The sequence below is a fragment of the Canis lupus genome, unplaced genomic scaffold (genome assembly GCF_011100685.1).
Source record: "Canis lupus familiaris isolate Mischka breed German Shepherd unplaced genomic scaffold, alternate assembly UU_Cfam_GSD_1.0 chrUn_S258H418, whole genome shotgun sequence".
Taxonomy (NCBI): Eukaryota; Metazoa; Chordata; class Mammalia; order Carnivora; family Canidae; genus Canis; species Canis lupus.
In genome coordinates this window covers 8587-26423 of record NW_023331188.1, presented here as the reverse complement: position 1 = coordinate 26423, position 17837 = coordinate 8587, and the positions used below count along the sequence as shown (strand labels likewise).

At 46.3% G+C, this 17837-nt stretch overlaps 1 long non-coding RNA gene across 2 annotated transcripts; it reads left to right on the top strand.

Moving 5' to 3' along the window:
* The first annotated feature begins 578 nt into the window (after positions 1–578).
* LOC119879087 lies at positions 579–8923 on the top strand. 2 transcript variants are annotated; one of them, XR_005387328.1, is made up of 4 exons: positions 579–604; positions 6100–6238; positions 6705–6756; positions 8126–8923. It is a non-coding gene; the product is annotated as an uncharacterized LOC119879087 (long non-coding RNA). The 2 variants fall into 2 exon arrangements; XR_005387327.1 differs by lacking the exon at positions 579–604 and having other exon boundaries at positions 6086–6238.
* The last annotated feature ends 8914 nt before the right edge of the window (positions 8924–17837 follow it).

Sequence of the window (17837 nt, the reverse complement as noted above, 5' to 3'; positions counted from 1 at the left end):
ATTCCTTCCAAAAGGTCCAGTCCCGCTGTTTTTGTCTCGCTCCTGTTCCCTGTTTCCCCACTGTCTACTTTCCTCGTACTCCCCCTCCCAGCCCCTCGTAGACTTGAAAGTCTATCCTCCCCAACCTTCCAGCCAACTCCAACCAGACCTCCGTGATTCACAAATCCTATCCTGGAGAGATGATTTCCCTGTGAGTGGGCCCGGTCCTGATATCATCCGGAATTGCCAGAACAGTTGATCCCCAGGAGCTTGACTTGGTGAAGGTTGGGAACTCAAGACAATGCCAATGAACATTTAGCTCGGAGGGGTAAGCCTTTTCCATGATGGCGTTTTCACCCATAACAAGGTTATGTACTATTCTCTGTATGTTACCTTCATCCTTGGAAATCGCCTTCAGATGCCGGAGATACCTTTAGCAAGATCCTTTTTTTCCAGAAAAACCTGTTTCTTTCCTCTCTTTCCCAATTAGCCAGCCTGAATGAATTCTACATTTATAACTGGTTTCTCCGTAGAATTTGGTCTGTGACCACAGAGCAAACAGCAAGACCAGGGGACACAAGGTAGAGAAGAGTGAGTGGAAACATCTCATCTGATCTCTACACGGGTGAGTCCTATTGATCTGCCCTGGATGAAAGTGAATGCGAGAATGGGCGACCCTAAGAACTCACACACAGAGCACAAGACCCCTATTATAGACATACAAGGATTCAAGGTTCCCTGGTCTGGTTCCTCCAAGACTCTATTGTCCTGCACCCTAGGACTTGTAGAAAACGTACTAGGGATTTTCTGTTTTGAAGAAATGCCTCCGGCAAAAAAGGTGCGGGGGCGGGGGGGGGGCGGCACCTCCCATTATCTTGTCATCAAAGCTCTGAGGGTTGAACCTCTGGATCCCAGAAAAAGGCAGGTACCAAGCCTAGAAGGCAAGGACACATCCATATCCTCTCCAGATGATAGCATCAAATAAACTATGGTGTATATTATATAATGTTCATCATAATATATTAACAATTAACATAATAATATAATATATATGTATTTATCATATATATTTAAAGTTCTCTTAAACCAAGTACAGATTCAGTGGAATCTCAATCAAAATTGTAACACATATATTTGGAAACTTGATAAGCTGATTATCATTTCCACAGACAGGCAAAGACCCAAGAATATCCATGACTCCCTTAAGAACTGGTAGGAGTAATTTTCCTGCCAGACACCAGACTTACCACAAAATTGTAGTAATTAAGATCGCATAGTATTAGTGCCAGCATAAAACAAATAGATAAGTGGCAAGAAGAGTCCAGACCCAGGTTCACACCTATGTGGACACTTGACTGAAGACAAAAGTATCATAACAGAATGATGCAGATGGACTGTGTTTGCAACACATTGGTTCTTGGTCAATTGGATACTTATAGAGAAAAAATTAAGCTAGATTCCTACGACATAAGCACACTCAAGGATCCACTTCAGGTAAAAATTACATCTAAATGTGAAAGAGCAAAAACAAATTGTGTAGGATCGCTCGGGTCATCAATGGCTATTGAGCACTGGAGACGCACTGTAAGGTATAAAATTTACACTGGATTTTTGGTTTAGAGTGGTATTTTCTTCACTATAGGTTGGACCCACTGACCAGAGAAGACAGTTGAGCCTGGAGGCTATCTTGTGGAAAGTTTTTCAATTATAAATTTAAAAAGAGTTATTTACAAATGAAATTTTTTTAAAAATAGACATAAAGCTATGCAGATTTTCTATTTCTTTTCTTTGTTTTCATTTTCTGGTCAGTTCTGGAAATCTACACCTTCACAGAATAATCCATTTCATCGAAATCTTCACATTTCTATTGGTTGCTTTTCCTCCTAGCTATGGGTCACATTTTCCTGCTTCTTCTACTGTCTGCTTTTCTAGTACTTTTCAACCGATGCTGTCCTTTGCGAATGTTCTATTGCTGAGTGCTGGATTTGGCTGTGTTTCTTTCAGACGTGCTGGAAATTCTTCCGGGAGGCAGTTTGGCCCCGTGTGGATCCACCTGAAACTTCCAGAGCTTGTTTGGAAGCCGTGTTAGGATAAGGCTAAAGCAACCTCTTCTCTAAGCTAGCGGAGTCCAATTACTGAGATGTAAACTTCTGAGGGCCTCTATCCAACCCTTTCAACTAGGACGCTCTACCCTGTGTGCTCACAACTCCGTCCTGTACACATTCTGGGTGTTGCTGGGCTCACAGCGTTGCCGTCGTCCCTTCACCGAGTTTCTGCCTCTTAGTGCTGCCCAAGACTTCAGGCCTTTCCTTACACATCCCTGACGCTCGCTCTCCCTCCTTCCCCTCTCTCCAATTTTCTGCTCCACTTTCTCGGCCGCCTCACATGCCTGAACCTCAGTCTGTGTCTCCTCACCCAAGTGCTGTCACCTGCTCATCTTGGCTTCTGCTTTCCTGCATATTTCTCCAAGCAGAAAGCTGGAGCAACTGCAGGGCTCATCTCCTTTGCCTCCCTTTTCACAAGGAGTCATAGTGCAGGGCTACTCGGTACCCAGGGCCTGCATTTAAAAATCTTGTTTTATTTTTCTAAGCTCTATTTGGTGTCTCTGTTCTCCTTATGCGAATAAACACTCCCTCTGTCCGGGAAGCAGATGTAGGGCAGGGGATTGGTGGCAAGATGCTCTCGTACCTAGTATGCAAAAGGCATGTTTGCTGCTGCTGAGCCTAGTGGGTGGGACTTGCTCAGAAGTCTACATATTTAAACATGTCCTTCTTTCAGTTTCTATCCTACATTACAATCAGGTTGTTGTAATCAAAAAACTAAAAACTCATGAATGAATGTGCACTATAGGCACAGACACAGGAAACTTATGTTCTCTTTTCTCATCTTTAGCCAAAGGAATGCCAAGCACTTAGTATAGCTGGTTAATCTTGGTTCAAAAAGTATACAATCTTGATGGATTCTGATTTTTTTAAAGATTTTATTCATTTATTCATGATACACACACAGAGGCAGAGACATAGGCAGAAGGAGAAGCAGGCTCCCTGCAGGGAGCTCGATGTAGGACTTGATCCCAGGACCCCGGGATTGCAACCTGAGCCAAAGGCAGACGCTTAACCACTGAGCCACCCAGGTGTCCCGAATTCTAATATTTTGTGATGTCAGTGGCCACAAACGTAACTGAAGATCTCGCCTACTTTAAATCTTTTCACTATTTTCATCTTCTTAGGTTCTGTCAGCAGCAGCTTTATATCACTGTTTATACAAAAGAGGAAGGTCCTGGCCTACGCTTAATAGCACGTGGTGATTCTATGGAGTCTAACCTTTCTTGCAAGGTTATCTTTCCTTGCACAAATCCATTATGTGCTGGCCTTTCTCAGGCAGCTCTCCACCTCCTAAATAGAACAAACCTAAAGAACCCTGTTGTCTCTGGGCAGGAGGACAAAGCTCCCCCAACCACAGAGAGTTGGTCCAGTCCTAGTTTATAGGAATACTACTATAAGACTGAGCCTGTTGTAGGGTTTTCAATCACCGCCGTTTGAAGGTCTGCCCTCATGCTGGAGTGCCTCCAGGGCGTGGTTCCAGCTGCTGCACAGCAGCTCACCATCATGCAGTGCTTATCTCCTGGGTAGTTAAGACCTTTTGTACGATTGGATAATTTTCATGTGTTTCTTCAGGAAATTTTCATGCATTCCTTGTCAGGTGAATTCCACGAGAGTTGTTTGTTGTTAATGTGGGTGGCATGTTTCTATTACATTTTTCTAGAAGTTGATTTCCCTGTTAGCTGTCTCTGTGCCTGCTTCTAATGGAGAGGTTGGGACAGGATTCAAGAAAAATCTGCAACTTCAGACACTGGCTGAGAAACTAGAGGACGGGGCTGTTATGTTTTTCTATGCTCCAGTATGTTCAACGCATCATCTGAGTTTAGATGCACACTGATGGCCTGGAAGCTCGCCCCCTACAGTCACTCAGCTGGCGGGTCCTGGGCTGGGCTGGGACCCCATAATAACGTGGGGCTGCAGGGGAGAGGAGATGAAACCACAGTGACTCCCACCTCCCTTCAGAGTCTCCTCGGAGCCCCAGGCCTGTGTCGGGGAGGGCGGCCGGACCCCTGGGCGCGGGCCAAAGAATGGCCAGTTTCACAGGAGACTACGACGGTCTCGCTAGTTCTCCCCGAGCTAAGAGTGCGGCTCCTGAGCACAATGATGCTTCCTCTCGACTCGGGCTTTGTAAGATAGTGAAGACTTCAAAGGCTCATGTTTGAGCCTTGCTAGAAAAGGCACCCAGCTGTGGCTCACCAGAAGCAACAGAGGTGCTTCTCTAGCTCAGCTGCGGTGTGAGCCAGGGTGCTTGTTTCTGAATCATGTTCAGGTCTATGTAATGACGTCAGCAGAAGAAAGCTCACAGTCCTAACTGAGATGATCTCCAGGCAGCCAGCCAACATTTACCAAACACCTCTATCTTTCCGTACTAAGCCAGGTCCTGGCAACGGAGAGATGGACCAGATATATTTCTTGCTCAGAAGTGACTTTCAGGGATCCCTGGGTGGCGCAGCGGTTTAGCGCCTGCCTTTGGCCCAGGGCGCGATCCTGGAGACCCGGGATCAAATCCCACGTCAGGCTCCCGGTGCATGGAGCCTGCTTCTCCCTCTGCCTGTGTCTCTGCTCTCTCTCTCTCTCTCTGTGTGTGACTATCATAAATAAATGAAGAAAAAAAAAAAAGACTGAGGTACAGGGCAAGCCACTCTGGTGGGCTTTCTTAAAAAAAAAAAAAAAAAAAAGAAGTGACTTTCATGTAAAGAAAACAATTTAGCAAAGTGTTCTGGGAACTATAGATGTGGAGTAGACCATGCCTCAGAGAAAACTTGGGCGAGGAGCTACAGGGTCCAGACGGGTTTTACAAGATTACACGTGGGCTCATTATAAATCGGTTTTCCCAGACAGACACAGGGGAAAGAGCCGTGCAGGCTAAGGACAAGGAGCAGCAAGAATTAAAACAAGGAGCCACTCAGTAGGTAGCGGGGTTCAGGAAACTGCCCAGGTGTCTGTACAGCTGTCTGGACAGATGTGTTCACGACTGTGTCTCACACGACACACGTCCTGGACTGTGCTGTGTCTTGAATGAACGAACACATAGATGAATAGATGCAATATTGAGTGTGAGAGAGCATGGGCTCTGCAGTCAAAGTGTAATATAGGAAGTATCTAGAGTAGTCAAATTCCTCGAGAAAGGAAAATGGTCCTTGCCAGAGGACACAGAGCGCAGGGGGCCATGGGAAGTCGTTCCGTGGGGATGAAACAATTCTGGAAATTAGTTTCACACGAGGCAAATATGCTTAAAATTCCTGAATCACATCCTCAGAAATGTTTCCAATGGTAAATCTTATGTGAACTTTACCACAATGACATTTTCTAAAATCAAAAACTGTGAAGTCCCCATGTTACATTCATTAGGTTTGAGTCTCTATTATCCCACCTGTAATCAGGGACAGAGAAACTTTTTCAGATTTTTTTTTTATTTTAAAATATTTTTTTTTCAATTTTTATTTATTTATGATAGTCACAGAGAGAGAGAGAGAGGCAGAGACATAGGCCGAGGGAGAAGCAGGCTCCATGCACGGGAGCCCGATGTGGGATTCGATCCCGGGTCTCCAGGATCGCGCCCTGGGCCAAAGGCAGGCGCCAAACCGCTGCGCCACCCAGTTATCCCTTTTTTCAGATTTGAAACCTCGTCCGTTTCCCGAGCTAGACGGGGAGAGTTTTGATCCAGGCAAGGGCTTGATATGGGACAGGTCTCTGACTCCCCCCAAATCTCTTTTAGCCAATGACTGTCGAAGGGGCGGTGCAATCAGGTCCCTAACCTGCTGGGCCTGCCGCCAGAGGGTCCCGTCCAGGCTGCTGCAGGAGCAGCCCCAGGAACCAGGCCGGACCTCGAGAAGCCGAGGGAAGGGGAGTCGCGGGCTTCAGGCTTCAGAAAGAAGCGAGGCAGGGGAAATCCCTTCTGGAAGGAGGGGAGGAGGTAGCTCCACGTGCCCGGTGGCTGCTATCCTCGGTTTTACCACTCTGGATTGTGAGGTCCTCGCGAGCTGAGCTCCTAGTACCCCCGGATAATGCTCAGCAGGTGTCTGGCCGAGGGTGAGTCTTCAAGAGGGCGGGACATTAACGCTGTGATGTGAAGCTCTGCCGGTGTTTTTCTACAGTTCACACAATCACCAGAAAGCCCGTGTCTTGGCACCAGAACCTGGAGGAACCTGCAGACGGTAAGTCCCGTGGTTTGGGAACAACACTGAGGTACAGCACAGACAGGCAGCTGGCTGGAGAGACCTTTCAGGGTAGTGTTACCTTGGGCAACACTCTGAGCCTCAGAAAGCTGGACTCACACTCACGAAGCTCACAGGACCGTCAAGCATAGGGCCGTCCCATTAACTGTCAAGGCCAGAAAAATCCTCCTAATGGCCTTCCCAGGGCATTCATATATTCAGTTATCAAACGTGGAGCTGTTCCCAGCAGAGGTCCTGAAGTCATTTTAACGGACTTCCAAGCCTGGTTCTACCACTCGTTAACCATGTGACTTTGAGCCAGTAATTTTAAATGTCTCTGAACCTACCTTCACATAGTGGTGAGGTTAGACAACATCACGTAAGTAACTCAGGACCTAGAATAGTATTGTCTTGCCGATCTGGAAATGCGACTGTTTTTCATTAATACCATGTGATGGTCCCTCAGATGGGGCCGGGAGTGGAGACCTCATACCGTGCCGATGGAGACAGACAAGTAGGTAAGGAGTAAAATGGGAATGGCAACAACAGAACACACGCATGCCCCTGGTCAGACAGTGTGGACTTCTGGGAAGGCTTCCTGGAGGTGGAGGTGGAGAAGCTCAGGGATCAAAGACCAGGAGGACATTCTGAGTTCTATGGAAAGACAGAGGAATGAGAGATGCCAGCATGGCCCAAGATATGGCGGTAGTTTGGCCTGGCTGGAGTATACAGGTGCACGGGGCAGTGCTCAGAAACAATGGAAGAGAGGTCTTCGGTGGAGAGCACCATCCTTCCCGGCGGGCTATCCTCCCTCCCTCCTTGGAGTAGAATTTGATGCAGGAAAGATACGAGGTCGATATAGGAGCACGGGGGGTAGGCAGGTGGGGTGGGCAGGAGGAGGGAGGACTCCATAGCAGAGTGGAGACAGACAAGTGAAAAGAGCAGTAGTAGAGCGTCGGTAGAGGAAGTGAGGATGCTATCTGTCCTGGAGAGGCGAGCCCAGCTCGAGGAAGGGAGAGGAGGTGGGGCCTTGCAGCACTAAGATGAACAGGCAGCGAGGGACCTGAACGCTAGCCAGGATTGCCATGCTAACGGCTTATCCTAAGGATGCGCTCAGCCGGGTGCCATGTCCTTCGTTCTCAGCCATCTCGCTGTAGGTGGATATTGGCCCCAATTTACAGTTGAGCAAAGTGAGGCCTGGAGAAGTTAGACCACCTAGTTAGGCTAGTAATGGAAGGGCCAGGAAGGGCTGACTATGAAGCCCAGGTTCCTGCCGTTGTCAGGCTGCCGCCCTCCAAGTGAGACTTGGTAGGGGGGAAGCTGAAAACGAAAACTGAAACCTGTGCAAGTCCTCAAGCTAGGGAGTGACAGGCACGTGTGGGCTTGGCAGCCCCAGCTCTTGCAGGAGGGAGGATGTGGCCTCTTACAACCCTCCCCCGCACTCCGTCATGGCCACATTGGCCCCGCTTGCTCCTGCCTCAGCGCCTTGGCTCTTGCTTCCGTCCGGTGCTTCTGTCTGCCCCTGCCTGAGGCGGCTGCTGCTTGGCATCGGGAGAGGCCTCCCCTCGCCGTCCCGTTCTAGAGTTGCCAGCCCTGCCTGTACCTCACCGTCGGGTTCGCTTGTCCCCTTGTGTAGCATGTCCTCTGTCCCCCCAGCCAGACCACCAGCTCCAGGAGAGCAGGTACCGTGCCTGCCACACTCTGCTCTACTTGCGGGGTCCAGGAGAGTGCCTGGCACAGAGATTGTGCTCAACAGATATGTGTTGCGAGATGAGGGTTGCAGGCCCTTGGCAGGCCCCCGAGGCCAGCTGCTGAGGCCGGGCCGAAGGACCCAGGAATTCTGGCCCCAAAGCCTGCTTCCCTCAAGACTCATGCCTCTTCTCCTAGCCAGGTTCCTAAATCTTATCCACCAGGCCGCTCAGGGGCCACGGAAGAGATACCCAGACACGCAAACAGAAAGCCCAGAAATTGGACGGGACTCTGAGGCCTAGGTAAGCATGGCTCCTTGCCTTGGGGAGGCCCAGGGGCAACAGAGGCTGTGGCTAAGAGAATGGTATAGGAGGCCAGACCGCCTGGCTTTGACCCCTGGCTACCACTTACTAGCTGTGTGACCTTGGGGGAGTCATCGAAGGTCTTTAGTGCTTGTGGTTCCGCAGTGGAGCAAAAATGGAGATATTACAGCATGAGGCCGTGTGTTCACGGTGCCCAGAGCAGGCCTAACCCACAGCAAAACACACCCCCTTTGATTGGAGAGGCTCCAGGAGCGGTGAGGAGCCCGGGAAATGCAATCGTCAGCAGTCTCTCCCGAGATGACATAGGGCTTCTGGTGCTAAGACATTTCCGAGAACTTCCTGCCACGCTTGTCTCTTGTGTTGCTCCCGTCTTTCGTCACACGGAAGTTTTCCGTTTTGAAGTCATCAGATGTGCCGGTGTTTTCTTTTCTTTTTTTTTTTTTGTGCCGGTCTTTTCCATCCCGGGGTCTGGGCGCTGTGCCTTGCTTAGGAAAGCCTGCAATATCCAGAGGAGCAACACGACTGGCTTTCCTTTTGGGCTTTTCCTCAAGTTGTCGTGTCTTTTGAACACGTGGCTTTTAGGCCATCCGTGCCTTTTGCCCCTGAGGTGAAGCTGGAGACGCTGATGCTCAGCTGGCTCAGAACTTCCTTCCCTCCCTCCAAGGCACCGAGTTCTGGGCCCCCCGTCTCCTGGGGCTTACTGCTCCTCAGCCTCCTCCTGACGCCCAGCCTCTACTCCTCGGGGAGGTCCTGCTCATCCTTCAGGAGCAGCCAGGAGTCCCCTGCTTATAAGGTCCCGTTAAGGAACGTGCGCCCCGTGCTCTCCACCCTGCAGATTAGGGCACCTTGCCCGTGTTCCTCTGGAGCATTGCATGCCTCCTGTCCCCCACCATTCAGCCGGATTCCATTACCAATGGAACATGGTGGCTCTGGAGCCAGAGAGCTTGAGTTCAGATCCCAGCTACCGCACTTTGGGGCTGTGGGGCCTGAGGAGGAATGGAAAGCAGAGCTCATAGCGCAGCCACTGAGCAGTCCCGGGCTCGTCCCGGCCCCTTGGTTTGACCCAGTTGTCTTCCTCTGCTGTGGGTGCACCCTTCCCAAGGACGGCCCACATCCTTAGCTCTTGCCTTTCTACCTTTGTACCGTGTGGTCCGGCCTTCCTCCCGTTTTCTACAGCTCCTGCTAGGGCATGTGTCTCTGCCACAGGGCAGCTGCAGGGGGATTGGGGTAAATAGCTCAGTTCTAATGAAGGGAGGGAGGGAGGAGGGAGGGGGTTTGAAGGGGAGGCAAGAGAAAGGAAGGGTGGAGGAAGAAGGAGGGAAGGAAGGGAGGAGGGAGGCACGGAAGGAAGGAGGGAGAGAAGGAGGAGGAAGGGCGTAGGAAACAGCTGTTCATTTACTCTAGCTTCTATTTGCCTGTGGGCCTGCACCCCGGGGAGGGCAGACTGGGAGACCAGAGGGTCCAGCAGGGAAGCCCCACCCCCACAAGGGTTGCTGAGCCTGAGAGAACTCCATCAGCCCCAGTGGAACTTTGGGCTCCGTCCCCCCCAGCCCAGAGCTGACCTCGCCCGGGACATGCAGACAAACCCAGTCACAAAGTGGGGACACTGGGAAAGCCACACTCAAATACCTCCAACTTCTGCCCTTGGTAAATTTGAGGAAAATGTATCCTTTCAGGCAATTGTGAAGGTTAATCTTACAACTTCTCTAAGTCGTATGTGTCAGCGGTGCTGTTGCTTCTCTGTGTAACCACGTCAACCACGTCCATTCTTTCATCCCAGGAGTGTGTGGAGCCCCTGGGGTGCGCTGGCCCAGGCCCCACGGACTCTGAACCCAGGTTGCCCTCCCTCCCCGGGGGTTGCCTTCTGATGCCCACCATCTCTCTCTGGGTCAGCCCGGAATGTGACGAGCGCAGGCTGAACCGTGTCAGGGTGCACAGCGACATTGCGCCCCACAAGGCTAAAGCGTGGAGCTGGCGAGAAGATGATCGCCTCGCGTCGTATTCAGCGCCCACCTCGGTCTCATCCCTGAAACCCAGCGTGTGGGGTGTGGATAAATAAAGATGACTTTCCAGCGTCAGTCTGACCTTTCCGTTGTGGAGCCTCACATTTTTCTGCCGGCACGCCCTGGTTCAAGTCCTTCATCTTGGGAATCCCTGCGTGGCCCAGCGGTTTAGCACCTGCCTTCGGCCCAGGGCGTGATCCTGGAGTCCCAGAGTCGAACCTCAATGGAGCCTGCTTCTCCCCCTGCCTCTGTCTCTCCCTGTCTCTCTCTGTGTCTCTCATGACTCAATATAGAAAATATTTCAAAGTACATAGTGTCCATCTGAAGTGCATACTTCCCACTGAGTTCTTTATTTCAGTGACTCTATTTTTCATTCTGGGGTTGGCTTTGTTGTTTGTTTGTTTTGGCATCTGTTCTGCAGTATCTTGTACTTTTTAATAGAATTTCAATTTCTTGTTCTATGTCTTTAATTACATGAAAGTGAAAAAAAATAATTACATGAAAGTGTTGGTGTAGTGTTTGTGTAAATATGCCCTTTTTTATAGCTGTTGACCGTCCCTCACATGGATTGTCTGCTCGTGTTTTCTAATTTTGGATTGTGAACTCATCTTCAGCAGGGCTTTCCTTGTGACCTGGACCATGGTGATGGTCCTACAGCATGATAGATTTTGTATCTAACATCTCAGAGGTAACACTGACCTAAAACCAATTTCATTCTTGGCTGTGGATTTCTATATCACACAGTTCACATTTTGGTCTCAAAACTGGGGCAAGCAGTAGGCACAGGATTTCTTGATTTTGTTTTAAGATTTTACTTCCCCACGAGAGACACAGAGAAAGGCAGTGACACAGGGAGAAGGAGAAGCAGACTCCTTGCAGGGAGCCCGATGCGGGACTCAATCCCAGGTCCCCAGGATCAACCCCTGATCCAAAAGTAGATGCACAGGTGTTGAGCCCCAGGCATCCCAGGCACAGGATTTTAACATCTCAAGGGAAATTTTTAACTCAGATCCCAGTCAGAGACCTTTCCAATTCTTTGTGATGATAGTTGTTTTGTCCCAGATAAGCAGCAAAACCCAAGCCCCTAGCCAAATTTAATAATCTGCACACACCCCATCCTAGACTGCCATTAACATCACCTCGAGTGCTTATTATCTCACCTTATTTTTTACAGCTGGACATTTCCTTTTCATTATCTAGGATTGGCTGCACCATAATTTGCCGAATCCTAATTTTGTGCATTAAGATTGTCTCGCATATTTCTCTAACTCTCATAAAAATATCACCACGAATAGTCTTACAGGTATTGAGAATTATGGGTATTGTTTGTATCTTCCTTGTTGTATGAAATTATTTTTTCAGCAGCATTCATCAACATCAGAAAGTCAAATTGTTGGAATCTTCATACTGGAGACTTTCCACCCAAGAAAGCAGAATAAAAAGATCTGGCAAGAGAGCATAGACTATGGTAAGAAATTCAATGAAATTATGAATCATAGATTCTGAAGTGGGTGAGGAGAGAAATCAAGATAACAGGAATCAGAATTAATCAGAAGAAAGTAAGAGTCAGTGGTTGTAGGCCCCAGTGAAGTAGGAACAATTCAGTGATTACCACGTAAGTTCAGGAAGTAGTAGTCAGAAAATGCAATGTAGGAGTACATGATTTCAGGGGTGGGATAATTCTTGGGTCCTGGAAAAGACCAGGTATGGCCACAAGCAGCTGAAGTCGAATGGATGGGTGGATATTATTGATAAAGAAATCAAAGGAGAAGCCAAAGCATTGAACCTACATGGACACTGTGGATTCAATGGGATCATCTACATGGACACTGACGTCACTCAAGACGAAGGACTGAAGGGGTCCCTGGGTTGCTCAGTGTATTGAGCATCTGCCTTTGCTCCAGATCATGATCCTGGAGTCTGGTATCTAGCCCCATGTCAGACTCCACAAGTAGTGGGAAATCTGCTTCTACTTCTCCCTCTGCCCCTACCCCAGCTGCTGCTTCTTCTTCTTTCTTCTTTCTGCTCTTCCTTCTTCGTCTTGTCTCCGTCTTATTTAGGATTAGTGAGGAGAGATCTGAACAAGACCCTCCGCCTCCTCCTCATCATCATCTTCTTCTGTTCTTCTTTTCTTCTTCTCTTCTTCTTTCTTCTTTTCTTCTTCTCTCTCTCTCTCTCTCTCTCTCTCTCTCTCCTCTCTCTCTCTGGCTAACTTTCTCTAATAAATAAAAATTTTTTTTAAAACGATTATGGACTCAAGACTAAGACTTTGAGACAAGCGCAAATTATTCAGAGAAAAATGAAAAGGTATCCATATCATAAGTGTCAGGGAAATGGTGAGTAGCAAAGTTTCTATGGGAGAAGAGATTCTCTTGCCTGAATTCTTCAGAAGACTTGTGGGGTTTTCCTGCCTTTCCCCATGCCCCACTGTAAGATTCTACATGGAGCAGCCATCTCAATCCACTTAAACAAAAGTAAGATCCTCTTACTCTTCTGAAATCATTTGAAGGCTCGCCCAGCTCAGTCACTGTAAAAGCCAAAATGAGGATGGTGGTCAAAAGGCCTATGTGATCTGTCTGCCCTTCCTGGTTCTTTTATCACAACCTCTATGTCTGCCTTCCTGACCATCTGCGTCTTCCTTTACTGTTTCTCAGAAACCCATACAAGTTCCCACCCTTAGACTCATTCTAGCTCGTTCCCTTGCCTAGAAAATTCTTTGTCTAGAATTTCTCTTAGAAAGCCTTCTCTTGCTTTCTATACCCAGAGGTAACCTGTTCATGAAGGCCTACATTGATCATTTATTCAAACAGTAAATCCCATCTCCGTGGCACACCTCATTTCCGTTGTCCTGCTCCATTTTTTCGTTGCTACACGTCTCTTTCTAAAACGCAATATGATGCTTTGTATTTGTTGCTAATTACTGGCTTCCCACTCTAGGAGCTTCACCAGAGCAGGAACTTTTGTATCTTTCCGTCTCTGCTCTACCCAACAAGGTGAAGACAGTGCTTTACATAAGATAATAGCTTATTGAATAATTGAACAAAGTATGAGATGTGGGTGGTATGGCCATAGACTTTCAGAATAAAAATCAAAGTCCAAAGGTTATGATCAGGGTCCTACATATTCTGGCCCCGGAACGCTCTCTAAACTGCACCTCAATGGAGTCCATTCAAGTCATGCTCCTCCTTCATGGGCCCTCTGAGACCCAGTTATCTCTGCTGCAGGACAGTTATCTCACTTTGTAACTCTCTGTAATTCATTCATGTGATTTTTTTTCTTTCAAGATTTGATTTGAACTCAAGTTAATTACCAATTAGTGTAGTATTAGTTTCATGGGTAGAATTTAGTGATTTGTCACTTGCATAGAACACCCAGAGTGTTCATTACATGACGTGCCCTTCTTAATGCCCTCACTCATTTACCCCACCCCCCTCCGCACCTCCCCTGAGCAACTCTCAGTTTGTTCCCCAGAGTTAAGAGTCTCTTGCAGTGTGCCTTCCTGTCTGATTTCTTGATCAATGTCTGTCTCTGCACCATAAGCTTCAGGAGACTGGGTTCCTTGTTTGGTTTTGTTAATAATCATTTTCCCTGTACCAACCATATTTCTGGCTCAATAAAAATGTGAATGAATCATGGATGGATGGATGGATGGATGGATGGTGGATGGATGGATGGATGAATAAACAAAAGTAATGAGTAAGTTTTTTATCCTTCAGATTCAAAGAATAGTATTAAATCAAAGTATAGTTTAAGGAGGGTGACTGGGTCCAATTGAGGCCATTCAGACACGTGACTCTGATGCTATAACTTAAGGATACATTTTTTTCTTTTTTTGTTTAATAGTAAATTCACTTTTTATTGGTGTTCAATTTACCAACATACAGAATAACACCCAGTGCTCATCCCTTCAAGGGCCCCCCTCAGTGCCCATCACCCATTCACCCCCACCCCCCCCTCCCTCCTCCCCTTCCACCACCCCTAGTTCGTTTCCCAGAGTTAGGAGTCTTTATGTTCTGTCTCCCTTTCTGATATTTCCCACACATCTTCTCCCTTCCCTTATATTCCCTTTCCCTTTCACTATTTTTATATTCCCCAAATGAATGAGAACATACAATGTTTGTCCTTCTCCGATTGACTTCACTCTCAGCATACCCTCCAGTTCCATCCACGTTGAAGCAAATGGTGGGTATTTGTCATTTCTAATGGCTGAGTAATATTCCATTGTATACATAACCACATCTTCTTTATCCATTCATCTTTCATGGACACCGAGGCTCCTTCCACAGTTTGGCTATTGGACATTGCTGCTAAAACATCGGGGTGCAGGTGTCCCGCGTTTCATTGCATCTGATCTTTGGGGTAAATCCCCAACTGCAATTGCTGGGTCGTAGGGCAGATCTATTTTTAACTCTTTGAGGAACCTCCACACAGTTTTCCAGAGTGGCTGCACCAGTTCACATTCCCACCAACAGTGTAAGAGGGTTCCCTTTTCTCCGCATCCTCTCCAACATTTGTGGTTTCCTGCCTGTTTTTTTCCCCATTCTCACTGGTGTGAGGTGGTATCTCATTGTGGTTTTGATTTGTATTTCCCTGATGGCAAGTGATGCAGAGCATTTTCTCATGTGCGTTGGCCATGTCTATGTCTTCCTCTGTGAGATTTCTCTTCATGTCTTTTGCCCATTTCATGATTGGATTGTTTGTTTCTTTGGTGTTGAGTTTAAGAAGTTCTTTATAGATCTTGGAAACTAGCCCTTTATCTGATAGTCATTTGCAAATATCTTCTCCCATTCTGTAGGTTTGTCTTTAGTTTTGTTGACTGTATCCTTTGCTGTGCAAAAGCTTCTTATCTTGATGAAGTCCCAATAGTTCATTTTTGCTTTTGTTTCTTTTGCCTTCGTGGATGTATCTTGCAAGAAGTTACTGTGGCCGAGTTCAAAAAGGGTGTTGCCTGTGTTCTCCTCTAGGATTTTGATGGAATCTTGTCTCACATTTAGATCTTTCATCCATTTTGAGTTTATCTTTGTGTATGGTGAGAGAGTGGTCTAGTTTCATTCTTCTGCATGTGGATGTCCAATTTTCCCAGCACCATTATTGAAGAGACTGTCTTTCTTCCAATGGATAGTCTTTCCTCCTTTATCGAATATTAGTTGACCATAAAGTTCAGGGTCCACTTCTGGATTCTCTATTCTGTTCCATGATCTATGTGTCTGTTTTTGTGCCAGTACCACACTGTCTTGATGACCACAGCTTTGTAGTACAACCTGAAATCTGGCATTGTGATGCCCCCAGATATGGTTTTCTTTTTTAAAATTCCCTGGCTATTCGGGGTCTTTTCTGATTCCACACAAATCTTAAAATAATTTGTTCTAACTCTCTGAAGAAAGTCCATGGTATTTTGATAGGGATTGCATTAAACGTGTAATTGCCCTGGGTAACATTGACATTTTCACAATATTAATTCTGCCAATCCATGAGCATGGAATATTTTTCCATCTCTTTGTGTCTTCCTCAATTTCTTTCAGAAGTGTTCTATAGTTTTGAGGGTATAGATCCTTTACCTCTTTGGTTAGGTTTATTCCTAGGTATCTTATGCTTTTGGGTGCAATTGTAAATGGGATTGACTCCTTAATTTCTCTTTCTTCAGTCTCATTGTTAGTTAAAAAGCCACTGATTTCTGGGCATTGATTTTGTATCCTGCCACACTGCCAATTGCTGTATGAGTTCTAGCAATCTTGGGGTGGAGGCTTTTGGGTTTTCTATGTAGAGTATCATGTCATCGGAAGAGGGAGAGTTTGACTTCTTCTTTGCCAATTTGAATGCCTTTAATGTCTTTTTGTTGTCTGATTGCTGAGGCTAGGACTTCCAGTACTATGTTGAATAGCAGTGGTGAGAGTGGACATCCCTGTCTTGTTCCTGATCTTAGGGGAAAGGCTCCCAGTGCTTCCCCATTGAGAATGATATTTGCTGTGGGTTTTCAGATGGCTTTTAAGATGTCGAGGAATGTTCCCTCTATCCCTACACTCTGAAGAGTTTTGATCAGGAATGGATGCTGTATTTTGTCAAAGCTTTCTCTGCATCTCTGAGAGGATCATATGGTTCTTGGTTTTTCTCTTGCTGATATGATGAATCACATTGATTGTTTTACGTGTTGAACCAGCCTTGTGTCCCGGGATAAATCCTACTTGGTCATGGTGAATAATTTTTAATGTATGTTGGATCCTATTGGCTAGTACTTGTTGAGAATTTTTGCATCCATGTTCATCAGGGATATTGGTCTAATTCTCCTTTTTGGTGGGGTCTTTGTCTGGTTTTGGAATTAAGGTGTGCTGGCCTCATAGAACGAATTTGGAAGTACTCCATCTCTTTCTATCTTTCCAACAACTTTAGAGAGGTATGATTTCTTTAAACGTTTGATAATTCCCCTGGGAAGCCATCTGGCCCTGGACTTTTGTCTTGGGAGGTTTTTGATGACTGCTTCAATTTCCTCCCTGGTTATTGGCCTGTTCAGGTTTTCTATTTCTTCTGTTCCAGTTTTGGTAGTTTGTGGCTTTCCAGAATGGTCCATTTCTTATAGATTGCCTAATTTATTGGCGTATAGCTCATAATATTTTTTAAAATCGTTTGATTTCCTTGGTGTTGGTAGTGATCTCTCCTTTCTCATTCATTTTATTAATTTGAGTCTTTTCTCTCTTCTTTTTAATAAGCTGGCTATGGTTTATCTATCTTATTAATTCTTTCAAAGAACCAACTCCTGGTTTTGTTGATCTGTTCCACAGTTTTCTGGTCTCGATTTCGTTGAGTTCTGCTCGAATCTTTATTAACTCTCCTTCTTCTCTGGGTGTAGGATCTATTTGCTGTTTTTTCTCTAGCTCCTTTAGGTAAGGTTAGCTTTTGTATTTGAGTTCTTTCCAGTTTTTGATGGATGCTTGTATTGTGATGTATTTCCCTCCCAGACTGCTTTTGCTGCATCCCAATTTTGAATGGTTGTATCTTCATTCTCATTAGTTTCCATGAATCTTTTAATTCTTCCTTAATTTCCTGGTTGACCCTTTCACTTTTAGCAGGATGGTCTTAACCTCCACGTGTTTGAATCCTTCCAAACTTCTTGTGATTTAGTTCTAATTTCAAGGCATTATGGTCTGAGAATATGCAGGGGATGATCCCAATCTTTTGGTATCGGTTAGACCTGATTTGTGACCCAGATGTGGTCTCTTCTGGAGAAAGTTCCATGTGCACTTGAGAAGAATGTGTATTCAGTTGAGTTTGGATGTAAAGTTCTGTAGATATCTGTGAAATCCATCTGGTCCAGTGTATCATTTAAAGCTCCTTGTTTCTTTGGAGATGTGCTTAGAAGACCTATCGAGTATAGAAAGTGCTACATTGAAGTCACAAGTATAAGTGTATATTATCTAAGTATTCTTACTTTGTTATTAATTGATTAATATATTTGGCAGCTCCCACATTCGGGGCATATATATTGAGATTGTTAAGTCCTCTTGTTGGATAGATCCTTTAAGTATGATATAGTGTCCTCTTCCTCACTCACTACAGTCTTTGGGGTAAATTTAGTTTCTCTGATATAAG